Below are 14,755 nucleotides of genomic sequence, written 5' to 3' on the forward strand. Positions count from 1 at the left end.
CAATCTGCAATAGGGGGATACCCATTGTGGGGCTCCACCATCTCAGAGAAGAAGGGGAGAGGAAGGGGAAGGGACTGTGTGATGGGAGGAAAGGGAAGAAGAGGGGAAACAATTGAGATAAAGTAAATAAATAGGAAACCAAATCAAACCAAAACAATCCTGGTCCCCAACACAAGAACTAGAGCCAAATGCTTCTGGCATAAACCACAGTGGGTGATTTATGTGAGGGTTTCCAAATAATCACTGTGTCACCATGGCAACTTGAAGAGTCAGAATTGAGAAAACCCTTCTGAGAAAAGAATCCCCTTTGATAAGAAGAAAATGTTATCAGACTTCCTCTCTGCTGTGTTGGGGATGTGGCAGAACTACTGTGGAGGTAACCTGCGGCAGAGGTCACCTGGAGAGTGTGCCTGTGCAGCCTGCGATGGGGGGGGGGGGGGGCGGGGACATGAGCATGGAGGCCAGCTCCCAGAATGGGCTGCCTCCGCTCACTCCTAGTTCTGGAGAACTAGGCATTCTGGGCATTGTGGCCTTGACATTGTGCAAAGACATGTCATCAATGATCAAGTACACAGTGGATCGCCGTGGCATGAGCATCCTCAGGAGACAGGTGATGCTGTCCTCTGACCAGGTGGCCTGTAGGGTATGAGAGAAGGGTAGCCCCACAATGTTGGGGATCTTGAAACCCGCCCTCTAGCAAACAGAGCCATAGAGCTTGTGTATCATGTAAAGCACACTGGTGTGAGAACTGACCTGGACACAAGTTAAGTGTCTATCAAAAAGTCTAAGTATGTAGATGGAGTCGGGTGTAATGGTAAATTTCCAGTGTGAGAATTTTAACCCAGACAGTTTTGGAAGAGAAATGCTTGAACAGAGCTTTTCCCATGTCCTGAGTCTTATTCTACAGCAAAATTGTTCATTGCCAAAACCAGGATGCCCATTGTGATTTGGAGTATTGTTTCCCTAACTATTATTGTGCTGATTGTTTAGTAGTTTTCAGAGAGTAGGGTTGGGGACATAGCTCAGCAGTAGAGTGCTTGCCTAGCATGCATGGACTCTAAGTATGAGCCCCATCAACACACACACACACACACACACACACACACACACACACACAGGGAGGGGGTAAGAGGGGGAGGGGAGAAGGAGCTTGCTTCTCAGGTGTAGTAGAAGCTGCAGAGTATTTGATTCCTCCCTATACTGTAGTATGTCAGGTTTTTCATGACCTTTCCCTGATAAATCAATACTGCTGTAGAGGATTTTTAGGAATCAGAGGTGAAACTCAGATGTAGAGAGCACGTTCACAGTAGATATCTGTTACTGTCTGAACCAAAAAATAAACTATACCATGGGTTACTGTCTTAGTTAGGGTTTCGATTCCTGCACAAAACATCATGACCAAGAAGCAAGTTGGGGAGGAAAGGGTTTATTCAGCTTACACTTCTGTGTTGCTGTACATCACCAAAGGAAGTCAGGACTGGAACACAAGCAGGTCAGGAAGCAGGAGCTGATGCAGAGGCCATGGAGGGATACTACTTACTGGCTTGCTTGCCCTGGCTTGCTCAGCTTGCTTTCTTATAGAACCCAAGACCACCAGCCCAGGGATGGTACCACCCACAATGGACCCTCCCCGCTTGATCACCAACTGAGAAAATGCCCCACAGCTGGATCTCATGGAGGCACTTCCCCAACTGAAGCTCCTTTCTCTGTGATAACTCTTGCCTGTGTCAAGTTGACACACAATACCAGCCAGTACAGTCACAATGGCGTCCCTGAAGGGGAGGGTATCTCAAGTGTGTTTTCTTCATTTTGATTCATATGCTATTTCACTCTACCTGCCACAAAGGTTTGATATGCTTGTATGTTGTATGTATACGTGGGTGCTTAATCATGTGGGTGTGTTTCTGAATATGGAACTTAGAGCTCAACCTTGGCTGCTGTTCCTCAAGAACCATTGACTTTTTTTTTCATTTTAATGTATTTTTTATTCGATATATTTTTTATTTACATTTCAAATGATTCCCCCTTTCTGGCCTCCACTCCCTGAAAGTCCCATAAGCCCCCTTCCCTATTCCCCCATCCACCCCTTCCCACTTCCCTGTTCTGGTTTTGCCCTATACTGCTACACTGAGTCTTTCCAGAACCAGGGGCCACTCCTCCGTTCTTCTTGTACATCATTTGATATGTGGATTATGTTTTGGGTATTCCAATTTTCTAGGCTAATATCCACTTATCAGTGACTGCATTCCATGTGTGTTCTTTTGTGAATGGGTTACCTCACTTAGGATGATATTTTCCAGTTCCAACCATTTGCCTAAGAACTTCATAAATTCATTGTTTTTAATTGCTGAGTAGTCCATTGTGTAAATATACCACATTTTCTGTATCCATTCCTCCATTGAGGGACACCTGGGTTCTTTCCAGCTTCTGGCTATTACAAATAAGGCTGCTATGAACATAGTGGAACATGTGTCCTTATTGCATGCCGGGGAATCCTCTGGGTATATATGCCCAGAAGTGGTATAGCAGGGTCCTCCAGAACTGTCATGCCCAGTTTTCTGAGGAACCGCCAGACTGATTTCCAGAGTGGTTGTACCAATTTGCAACCCCACCAGCAGAGGAGGAGTTTTCCTCTTTCTCCACATCCTCACCAACACCTGCTGTCTCCTGAGTTTTTAATCTTAACCATTCTGACTGGTGTAAGGTGAAATCTCAGGGTTGTTTTGATTTGCATTTCCCTAATGACTAATGATGTTGAACATTTTTTAAGATCCTCTTCATAGTCATAGTACTGTGCTAGCAGCAGTGGCTATTACTCAGAAGTTCAGATGGTGAATGTCACAGTGTAAAGGTAAAACAAGAGCAAGGTCCTTATTCTAGAAAGATCACTTCCACTTCCTCTCCATCTTTCTAGAGTGAAAGTGTGGTAGGGAGAATAAGTTGCTCTTAGTCGGAAAGGATTGGTAGGTGAGGTCTTGGAGGTAGGACAGGTTTTTATTCAGGTTTTTTTTTTTTTTTGAGACACATTCTCATGTATCCCAAGCTGTCTTCAACCTGGTTTTGCAGGTTTACAGTCAGCTTAGATGAACCTGCTTCTACTCACATGAGCTAGGATTACAAGTGGGAGCTCCAAAGCCAGTGAGGACAGTACTAGTCATTGAGCCTTTGGCTTCCTACATGCTAGGCAATCACTCAGTCAACTGAGCTATACAGTATTTTCCTAACACCCCTCACGCCAGCTGAGTTTTTTCTTTCTTCAGACAGGTATAGCTAATTTAGGTCTGTAACCAATCCTGTTTTGGTTTCCTTGGTGCAGAGAGGAAGGCACCACACGGGGCCCAAGGGCTTTTCTCTTGGTGGCTCCACTATTTCAGTTTCCTCTGCCAACAGTTCTTCACACGGATGCCAACACCATGATGGCTAAATTCTCTACCTGCTAAAGCATTGTGGAGCAGCTTTTAAAAGTTAAGCACACGTCTTCTCTGACAGCACCCCTAACTCACATTTCACATTGCCACGAACCCTGCTTCCTGGATGTGCTTTCAAGCCCCTGTAGATGATGATACAGGTGACCTTCATCCTTCACATTCACCCTGGTGTGATTTCTCACTATTGAATTGCTCATATCACTGAAGAGGGGTTTTTGAGGAAGGAATGAGATATTCCTGGGCAGGGTTTGGAATGTAAGGATTCAATTTCCCGCTTTGGAAGGGCTAAGGTGTTTCCAATCATGCCTAGAGCAAAGCTCTGGCTTTGAAAGGTGGGTTTCCTTTGAAAGGAGGCTGCGTGTGATCTAGGAGAGTCCTCTGGAAAGCACGCTTCCGTTTCTGGTGAGTACAGGGAGAACATTATCAGGGAGGCAATGGCTGTTCCCATGACATCAGCAGTCCATTCTCGGGATATTCAATTGTATCCTGGAGAGCTCTTGGCATCCGCTGTCTCCAGTGTTGTGGTGACCCCCAACTGCTCTTAAAGCATTCAATCAGTACCTACAGAGTTTATCCTGAGTCATGGTTTCAAGACTGAGAACCAGAGCAAGGTAGAAGGAAGCTGGACTTCCATCTCAGTGTAATCCAGCAAGAAAGAAGTGGTCCTGGGAAGACCCAGTGAGTACTGGGAAGGGAGTATCAAACTTCCTGGAGGAGGTGGGCTTGAGCTGGGTCTTCCAGGTATGGGGCGCTGGAATTGGATCTTCCGGGAAGCAAATGGCCTTCTGTAGCTTATCGTAACTCCCGAAATCCAAGGATTTCAAAGCATTAGTTTGTCTAGAACAAAGCCAGGATCTAACAAAACCAAAGGTGTTGTACTGTGAGCTCATAGCATTTACTCATAGATGGAATTGGTTGTATAATATGGATACAAAAGGAGACCACCAGGGTTAGGTACTGACTAATGGTCCCAGTTCTAGGCCTACCATCACTGAACTTTACTCCCAATGGCTTCATTTAGGTGCAGTGGCTTCCTGACCGCAGTAGCAGGGAGAGGAATGTGCTTCTGGCTATGTGACCTGAAGTTTCAAGAACTCCTTTGACAAGCTCTAGCTGAGAGTTTATCTTCTTAGGTTTCCAAATCAGCTCTTGTGGGTGGCAGACGTTTCTCTGGGACAGGCAAACAACTGTCAGAAGCAGTGGACCAAGAGAGAGAGTAGATCCTAGTGCTAGCTCAGGGGTGTTTTAGTCTTCCAATGGGTGAATTGATCAGTCTGTTGACCATGTTCTGCCCCTGCATGACTTTTTAATCCATTGTCATGGGCCTAGAGTGACATCACAGGAGATCTGAACATCTCCTCAGCACCTGAGTGCATGTGGAATATACTTTTTCTCCTGGCTTCTGAAACCACAGGCTTGAGACCTCTGAAGCCAAAGTACCCCCTACACAGTTGTTAATAAGCACAGAGAGGCCATCTCTGTGGTCATCATAAGCATGTGTAGGGAGGCAGAGGAAACACCTGGATGCTTTGATAATCTACTCTCTACAGAGCAATGGGAGAACTGAGATCCACACAGGAGGCATCTCAAGCCTGGGCCAAAATCTTTGGGTTTGGGTTTGCAGGCATGCACTCTTTCTGTCTGGGCCTCAAGTTGGTCTGTCCATCTTCTATGCCTTCTCACTATACAAATTCACATGTGATCTTCTACCTACAGAGGCTGGTGGATAGCCATCATCCCTCACACCTGTCTTTACCAACAAACAGGTGAAATAGGAAATTGAGAGGCTGACCACACAGCTTCAGCTGATGACCAGTGAGAGGAATAAGAAGTGAAATCCTCATCACTGAAGGGTTTTTAGACAATACATTTTCATTGGTTCAAACTGCATGCTGTCAGTTATGGGTCTGCTATGTTACCCTCATTCTTTTTTAATCTTGGTTTAAAGAGACAGCCCCTCGATGGTGTCCCTGCGCCTTGTGACATGACACCTCATGTCTGTAAATGCTTCTCAGAGGAGAGGCATATCTGAAGCAAGGGCAGAAGTGAGATGGGAGATGGTCTCCTCAGCTTCCTCTAATGAAAACCAAAGCCTGTGGTCTGAGTAACAGAAGTGAGAGACTGAGGTATTGGAGATTGAGTTCCTAGCATGTGTTCAGAAAGGCCTTGACAGGTGATGGATTGTGTGAGATTCTCGCTGTTGTAAGTTTGTGGTGAGTCTTCTAGTTGCCTGGCAGGAGATTGAGAACTGAAAGCTCCCGGTAGCACCTGGAAGGGCCTGGTCCTACTTTTTCCCTGTGAGTGCTTGCCTACCAGGCCTGAGGTCATCACTGTTCCTACTGATCCTTGTGCCTTCTACTCTGAGACAATAGTGCTCTGTGCATTTCTTCAGCATCCCATCGTACTCTTCTTTTTCTCCATCTCTCTGTCTCTGACTTTGTCTCCTTTTCTCCCCCTTGTGTGTATGGTCATGCATGTTCATCACAAGCCCAACTACATGTTTGCGTGTTTGTGTGTCTCCCTTCACTTTGAAATGCAGGAATCTGCCTCTTGGCCTGAAGATTTGTCTGTCTCACACTTTCAAGATGATGACAGTGCTTAGGTCTTGGAGACCCTCTTTAAACAGCAGTTTTTTGTCTATGTGATCACATTTACTGCACATTTGAATCCCTCCAGTAGTTTATAAAACTCTCCTGATACTGGGGTCTCAACCGGGAATTATGTGCAATATCTACCTCTTCAGTAATAGTTACCCAGAATCTAGAAACTCTGTTGTGAAACCAGGAGAAGCGAAAACAAATTTCTGGTGGGCCAAGACCTATGTCATAGGCTTCTGAGACTATAATGGGTTACTGTCCCTTCAGGCCTACTGAGTGAGTTCATGCAGTCACAGCAGCCTCCACCTGGACACCTAGGCTCTGCTGGCCCTGATCAGGATAACAAGGTTACAGAGCACCCAGATATCCCACTAAATAGGTCCAGAATGTGGCATTGCCTGGGCTGGGGCAGTCCTGGCATAGTCTGAGTGATCTTATAAGTCTTTGTTCATGGAAATCTTTCCTCCTGGGGCCAGACCCTACCACAGGCCAAATACATTTTTTGAAAATCGCACTTGGAACATAAGCACATCCTGTCAGAGCTGCAGACATTGAACAAGAAGAACATCAAGGCCTCCAAGAACTTCAAGATGCTCGAGGAGAATGAATTCTCTCAGTAAGTGCCTGCCAGGCACCCGTGACAGGGTGGAATGGCCATTTCTGTCTTTCTTTGGTCCTGGATTGAAGAGTCCCTAGCTCTGGTTCTATCCCCTTTGCTTCTTAGTGATCAGCATGACTTGGGCCTTTTGGATTCGGTTTAGCAAAGTGTAAATGAGACTTTCATTCCTCCCAGTGTTGTCCTGCCATGCTTGGGAGCCTTTAGACAGAAAAGTGATTCACACTGTGAGATGGTGTCAGTGGAAACTAGTCATCTGGGGGCTCAGGCTGGGTTTTTACAGGGCTGACCTTATGGAGTAGGTATTTAGAATGTCCTCCTTTTGCCTCTCCCTTGAGGTTATGTGCCCACTATATTTTGATGTTTCCACATTACTTTGGACAGTTTAGAGGTGGTGATTCCTCTTTCTCATCAAGGGACATGGATCCCTATTGGTGTTGTGGACTTCAGAATTCATTTATTCTTCTCTGAATTGGCTGTTCTCTATTTTTTTTTTAAAGATTTATTTATTTCATGTATATGAGTACACTGTAATTGTCTTCAGACACACCAGAAGAGGGCATTGGATCCCCATTACAGATGGTTGTGAGCCACCATGTGGTTGCTGGGAATTGAACTCAGGACCTCTGGAAGAACAGTCAGTGCTCTTAACCTCTGAGCCATCTCTCCAGCCCCCATAATTTTATTTATTTATTGTATTTCTAAGTACACTGAAATTGTCTTCAGACACCCCAGAAGAGGGTGTCAGATCTCATTTCGGATGGTTGTGAGCCACCATGTGGTTGCTGGGATTTGAACTTAGAACCTTCGGAAGAGCAGTCAGTGCTCTTAACCACTAAGCCATCTATCCAGCCCCCCTGTTCTCTATTTTTTTTTATTTTTTTTTTATTCGATATACTTTATTTACATTTCAAATGATTTCCCCTTTTCTAGCCCCCCCTACTCCCCGAAAGTCCCGTAAGCCCCCTTCTCTTCCCCTGTCCTCCCATCCACCCCTTCCCACTTCCCCGTTCTGGTTTTGCTGAATACTGTTTCACTGAGTCTTTCCAGAACCAGGGGCCACTCCTCCTTTCTTCTTGTACCTCATTTGATGTGTGGATTATGTTTTGGGTATTCCAGTTTTCTAGGTTAATATCCACTTATTAGTGAGTGCATACCATGATTCACCTTTTGAGTCTGGGTTACCTCACTTAGTATGATATTCTCTAGCTCCATCCATTTGCCTAAGAATTTCATGAATTCATTGTTTCTAATGGCTGAATAGTACTCCATTGTGTAGATATACCACATTTTTTGCATCCACTCTTCTGTTGAGGGCTACCTGGGTTCTTTCCGGCATCTGGCAATTATAAATAGGGCTGCTATGAACATAGTAGAACATGTATCCTTATTACATGGTGGGGAGTCTTCTGGGTATATGCCCAGGAGTGGTATAGCAGGATCTTCCGGAAGTGAGGTGCCCAGTTTTCGGAGGAACCGCCAGACTGGACATCGGTACAGGGAGAAAGTTTCTGAACAGAACACCAATAGCGTATGCTCTAAGAGCAAGAATTGACAAATGGGACCTCATAAAATTACAAAGTTTCTGTAAGGCAAAGGACACCATCAAGAGGACAAATCGGCAACCAACAAATTGGGAAAAGATCTTCACCAATCCTACATCAGATAGAGGGCTAATATCCAATATATATAAAGAACTCAAGAAGTTAGACTCCAGAAAACCAAACAACCCTATTAAAAAATGGGGTACAGAGTTAAACAAAGAATTCTCACCTGAAGAACTTCGGATGGCGGAGAAGCATCTTAAAAAATGCTCAACTTCATTAGTCATTAGGGAAATGCAAATCAAAACAACCCTAAGATTTCATCTTACACCAGTCAGAATGGCTAAGATTAAAAATTCAGGAGACAGCAGGTGTTGGAGAGGGTGTGGAGAAAGAGGAACACTCCTCCACTGCTGGTGGGGTTGCAAATTGGTACAACCACTCTGTTCTCTATTTTTAATCTTAGTGCCGCTGTTATGGCTGTATTGGGCCCTTTTGTAGGTCTTCATGGGAACTGGAATCTGGGGCAGTTAATGGAATCTGGAAGTAGCAGTGGCCAGGGGAGGGTGTAAGTGCTTACTATACAGTCTGTTTCCAACAACCTGCACAGCTGGATGCAGATGGAACACTCTCAGATGAAGAAGAATGTGGATGTGCTGAAGCAGGAAAGTAGGAACATTCAGGAGCAATGTGCCCTACTACAGCAGCACTTGGGGGAATTGAAACTGATGTTCAATCAGGAGGACACCAGTGACCACCAGACCGAGCAGCAGCAGGTAGGAACAGGCAGCTGGGTCAGGCTAGTGTTGCTTGGCATTTCCCATTGGCTTCCTGTCTGTTCTTCCACCCATTCCCTTTCTAATCCACACTCCCAACCAGTCACCAACCTCATGTACTGATGGTTCATTTCTCTGTCTATGCACACGTCTTCTGGGATGTTAGTTTCTTTTGAGAAACTGGATTACAAGCAGCATAGCCTGAGGCTTTAGCTGAAACTGAAGTCCAGTGAGGTGGAGAGGCAAATATATCACACCCATGTATGTCCTCATGATAGGTGGGGTGTTCAATCCATATCCTTGAGTGAAGTCTGGGACCTGTGACTCATCTATGTGGCAGGAGATGTGTGACATCACAGGTGGGAAGCACCTTGCAGGGAGAAGAATATAGTGCAAGTGTCAAATGAGTGCTTCTCATTGTCATCCATTTGGGTGGCATGTGGCCTTCTCCTATTTTTTTTTTTTTTTCTGCATCTCAGTGAGGTCTTTCCCGGTTACCCAGTTGTTAGTTCACACCTACAGAAGCCTGAAGAGAAGCTTGTCAGTCTGTTGTTCTCTGTGCATTGCTGCAGACATCTCCCTTCCTTGGGCTTATACTCTGGAGGTAGCCATGTGACTAGGGATGTGGAAAAAGTCTTTTGAAGGGTTGAGAGATGTGGGGATTCAGGAGAAAATGTTCTATACTGATCTCAACATTCTGCAGTAGTTTTAGTTCCCAAGAGTTGGCATGGCAAGTTTTGACCCTCTCCTGAACGAGCTGGTGTGCTTAGTCTAAACTCTCATGGTCATCAGCATGAAGCCAGAGGACAGTGTATTGCATCATGCCTGTGTGCACTGGCTAGAGGAAACCATTGGTTCTTTTCTTTTAAATCCCTATCTTGAAACACAATTTCTTACCTCCCCAGAAGCATACTGTAGAAGCTTCTGGTTTGCCTGGCTTACCTGCAAGTTCTTGGGATCCTGTATAGGTGGTTGGTATTGTATGAACATTTCTGCGTGTCTGTGTACTACCCTCCACTAATAACTCCATCTTCTGAACAGGATCTGGAAAGAATGAACGAATTGCTACAGGATAGACCCAAGCAGAAGGAACTGGGTATCCAAGAGAAGAATTTAGCAGAAAAAGAGCAGTATCACCTTGAGGACCTCCAGAAGAGGTAGGAGCTCAGGCTTGGAAGATAGTGTTGATCTTCCTGGGGCCACTGTACCTTGGATCTCTGTGTTTTATGGGCCTCTGCTCACAAACAAGTCTAAGAGCCATAGCCAGGGAAAAAAAAGCTCAGTGAATTGTGCTGTTAATATGACCTTCTGTTTAGTAAACAACTATATGTTTGATCCTAACTATGCCTGAACTGTTGTGACTACCTTCTCTGCTCTCTTGTGTGTTTGGCGGGCTGTGTTTGTACTCACAGAGATCTTTCTGCTTCTGCCCCCAGTTTGATATGATCTCCACATGGACACCTCCATGCTTGGCTGTATTCATAGTTTATTGCCATCATCCCTTTTACAGAACAGAGTCCACTCCATTAACCCTGCCCTCTGCCATGTTTACCCATTTCTGTGAAAAGAGTTCTATAGATAATATAGTTTAAGAAATTTTCAGGATGAGCCCAGGCAGATACCTCTGCTGCAGGGATGATTAGAACCTTCAAAGGAATGATCTTTAACAGACTCCCATAGAGAGGCAGGTTGTGGATTCTCAGCTCTAGTCCTAAGGAAATACAGCTTCCTGTTTGGTGCCTGTGCAGGAACCACTGTTCTCAGTCACACAATTGGAGAAATGCTGCTCCAGCATGATGCAGCATGTTACTTGGGTGCAAGATACATTCCACCTGAGCAGCAGGACTGAGCTAGTCTCCTGATCTTGTTCAGGTACCAGACTGCAAGGTTTTAATCTGTGTATCTGTAAAATGACATCATGCATAAATAACTAATCGTGAATAACTTAATAACACATGCTGTTGACAATGGTAGGTTACTTTTACAAAATGATGTCAGTCCTATTCCCTTTAGTAGGATGTTGAACATTTAGTACATAGAGAAATGCTGATTTTTTTTTTTTTTTTTAGGCTGAGAAAGTGTCTAGTCCCAGCCACTGTGTGACTCTTATTCGTTGGTGATTTCAGGTGCCCTGGGCCTCTGGGGCGCAGGCACAGTTTTACAGAGCCCATTACTATGGAGCTCTTGCAGAGATGCCCCCCTCTTGTGTGCCCTGTCCTATGGTAAGGTTATTTAGCCACTACTTTTTGATGTTTCTTGGACAGTCAAGAAAGGTGGAGATTCCTTTTGAAGGACATGGATTCCTCTTGGTGTTGGACACTTCTGAATCTGTTCATACTTTCCTGAATTGGCTGTTCTCTTTGCTTTGGGTTTTCTGAGTACAGCTGTTTTGTTTGTATTGGACTCTTTCCCAGGTCTTTATAGGAACCTGGCTCCTGTTGGGGTTAATGGAACCTTGAAATAGGGGTGGCAGGAGGAGGGTGGCAGGGACTTACTTTGCAGAGGTTGTTTCCAGCAACCTGCACAGCTGCTTCCTGGCAGAAATGAGTCAGTTGAAGAAGAAGGTGGAAATGCTGAGGCAGGAAAACAAGGAAATTCGAAGCAATTGTACCCGACTACAGCAGCGCTTCAAGGACTTGAAGTCAACCTATAAGGAGCAACAGGAGGAGGCCAGTGACCTCTAGACTCAGCACCAAAAGGTAGGAACAGGCAGGTGGGTTAGGGTAATGTGTAGCCCCTTTTGCCCATTGGACTGCCTTTCTGTTTACCCATCTACCTCTGCTCTATAATCCCTTTCATAATCCACCTATCACCTCTGTAATCCACACTCCCAACCAGCCACCCACCACATATAATGCGATTGTTTTTTTCTCTGTCTATGCATAAATATTCTTTGTTAGTGTCTTGTGAGAAAATAAATTATAGGCAAGCCATCCCTGCTGTCCTGCTTGAAACTGCAGTCCAGGGAGGGACATGGGTGAATTGTGCGTCTACATGTGCGTGTCATCATGATTGGCAGAGTGCTATACACAGAGCTTTGACTGAGTTCTGGGTCCTATGACTCATCTGTATGGCATGGGTCATGGGACACCACAGGTTGGGAGCAGCTTGCAGAAAGAGCCTAGCGCAAATGTCAAACGAGTGCTACTTCTTGTCTTCTATTTGGGTGGCATGTGGCCTTATCCTTTCTTCCAGCAACCCAAATGGGGTGTCTTCCATTTACTCAATTCTTGGTTCATATTGACAGAAGCTGGAGGAGCGACCTTTCAGCCCTCTTTTCTGTGACTGTTGCAGGACAGTTTTTCCTTCCTGGAGCTTCCAGTATGGACCTGACTGCATGACCAGGGATGTGGGAAAAACCTTTAAGGGACTTTGGGTTGAAGACTTGGGAAATCAAGTGGGAAAAGTTCTCTAGTCACTTCAATATAGTTTGGCCAGGAACAGCACTCTCCCCCAGGTGATGGATAGAGTTCTGAACCACCTCTGAAAGAACTGGTGTGCTTAATCTAAACTCCTGTGCTCAGTGAACATGAGGTTACTTTTCCCTAAATTCATTCATATTCTCTCTCTCTCTATTTCTCTCTCTCTCTCTCTCTCTCTCTCTCTCTCTCTCTCTCTCTCTCTCTCTCTCTCTCTCTGTGTGTGTGTGTGTGTGTGTGTGTGTGTGTGTGTGTGTGTGTGTGTGTGTGTAGTGCTTCTTGGATGAGTGACTTGGCTAGAGGAGAACATTGGGTTTTTTTCTTACCATTCTTAACCTTGAAACAGGGATTCTTACTTCTCCAGAAGTTTGCTGGGGGAAGCTTCTGGCTTGCCTGGATGACCAGGAACTCTTGGGATACTCTGTGTGTGTGTTTGCTCTTGTATGAAAGTCTACGCATGCCTGTGTATAACACCATCTTCAAATGAACCGTACATGGAAAGGATGGAGGAAAAGCTTCAATATGAGCTGAGGCAGAAGGAGATGGCCCTCAAGGAAAAGGAGTTAGCAGGAAAGCTGCAGTATCACTTTGAGGTCCTCCAAATGAGGTAGGATCCCAGGCTGGAAGGAGAAGATAGAGCCGCCTGGGTCCTTTGTACCTGGGATCTCTCTCTTATATAGGCTTCTGCTCAACAGTAGAACTAAGAACCGCTGCCTGGAAAAGCATGACTCAATGTATTTTGGTGGTCTAGTCAATTGACTAAGAACTTCTGTCCAGGAAACCACACGATTGATAGTCTCTGTGTGTAAGCCATTGGGACTGCCTTCTGTGATCTGTAGTATGTTCTGAACAGGCTGTTCTTGAACTCACATACATCTGCCTGCTTGACCTTCCCAAGTCATGGATTCTCAAAGTGTACACCTCCATCCCTGGCTGAAATTACATTTTAGTTAGGAACATCCTCATGTAGAGAACAAATTCTACCTCTTTAACACTGCTTTCTCCAGTGATTAACCATTTCTGTGATAAGAGGTCTCTGGATATGATAGGTTGAGCAGTTTCCAGGATGAACCCAAGCAGATGCCTTTGCTGGTGGGTTGTTCAGACCCTTCCCAGGAGTGTTCTACAACAGACTCCCATAGAGAGCCAGGGTGCAGGTTTCCCTCTATAGTCCTGAGCAACTTCAGCTTTCTGTTTGGTTCCAGAGCCCATGCAGGGCTATTGTTCTCAGAAACACCACTGGGGAAATAAATGCAGCTCCTGCCTAACAGGCTCTATAATGTGTGTTGCTTGGGCGCATGCAACCCTGAGTCTTGAGTAGGAGGACTGAGCTATCCTCGTGACCTTGCTCAGGTGCCAAAGCTTCAAAATTATGTCTTTCTATATAATGCTGGGATCCATCACTAACTCACCCTAAATAACTTGTATATCATATACTGTTGAGTATGGTAGGTTATCTTTACAAAGTAATGCCCTGGCGTGCAGGAGAAAGTTCTATACCTTCTAGTAGAGCAGAGACCATACAGTACCTCGATCAAATTTTGACCTGTGTGTAAGGCTGAGAATATTTGTAGGCCCAGCTAACATGTGAGTCTTATTTGTTGAGGGTATAAACAATGACCTCAGGTAAACGATCCACGTTGAGTGATCAGGACCGTTGAGGTGGTGGGAGGTAGCAGCCTGACAGTTAACATGGCAGTTCCCTACCCCTACCAAGCCTGTGGTTTAACTACCTTCCTCTCCCAGGTCTAAGAAACTGCAACATGAGATGGAACTGGTCCGAGCCCAGGAAAAGCCTTCTGCAGAATGACCTGTTGCACCAGGAGTCACCTGTTGAGCCCGTTCCTAGAAACCAGAGTCCTTTTGATGGATTTTCTTCCACATCTTTTATTTCCTCAGTGAATAGGCCCTGATTTATGTAGAGCAGTGAGCAACCTACCATGCTTTGGCATCTGCTTTCTGACAACTCCCCTTGAGAGAACTGAGGTGACTACCCTGTCGCTGTGTCCAAGACCAGGGACAGTCTGTCAGTGATGCTAAATCTGTAGCGAGAGAATAGTGCTTAGCATAATTTTGTGTTCAGGTTTCTGTTTTGAGTTTTGCTCTACGATGTTTTGGTTTTGGTTTTCTCTTTGGGATGTTATCTGTTATTATTTTTCAAAAATTGCTATAATTTACTGTATATTTTATGAATAATAAACTCTTTTCTAACTCTTCACTCTGGGGACCATCCTCTATATTTGGTGTGCTGTCCCACTCCTGTAAACCTAGAACTTACAGGCAGAGATGGATCTTTGTAAATTCCAGGCAGGGTTGGCTACATAGTGAATTCCCAGCCAGCCAGGGCCATGTAGGCAGATGTCATCTTGTTTATG

The 14,755-nt window shown here is 45.1% G+C and overlaps 1 pseudogene; it reads left to right on the plus strand.

Annotated features, from left to right (window-relative positions):
- The first annotated feature begins 448 nt into the window (after positions 1-448).
- Positions 449-14,293, plus strand: LOC127690795 (trichohyalin-like; annotated as a pseudogene).
- The last annotated feature ends 462 nt before the right edge of the window (positions 14,294-14,755 follow it).

The sequence above is a fragment of the Apodemus sylvaticus genome, chromosome 8 (assembly GCF_947179515.1).
Source record: "Apodemus sylvaticus chromosome 8, mApoSyl1.1, whole genome shotgun sequence".
In the NCBI taxonomy this organism is placed as follows: Eukaryota; Metazoa; Chordata; class Mammalia; order Rodentia; family Muridae; genus Apodemus; species Apodemus sylvaticus.